Genomic DNA, 270 nt, shown 5'->3' on the forward strand with positions numbered 1-270 from the left:
GCCAAAATCATGTTCCGCCATAAGAACCGTTTCCCTGACTTCTCTTGACTTTTATCCCCCCCATTCATCCCCCCGCCGCCCTGATCCTCTCCTCTTACATTCTCTCCATAACCAAATACCAAAAAATTGGTGGAAAAGCTAGGTAAAAAAAAAAAAAATGGAATCTAGATCCAAATCCAAGAGCAAGAGGACTAACGATGGCAAACCCTCAATCCCTCTCGCGTCTCCGATCAAATCAAATCCCTCGACTTCAGCCCCCCATCAGACCCC

The sequence above is a fragment of the Asparagus officinalis genome, chromosome 4 (assembly GCF_001876935.1).
Source record: "Asparagus officinalis chromosome 4, Aspof.V1, whole genome shotgun sequence".
Taxonomy (NCBI): domain Eukaryota; kingdom Viridiplantae; phylum Streptophyta; class Magnoliopsida; order Asparagales; family Asparagaceae; genus Asparagus; species Asparagus officinalis.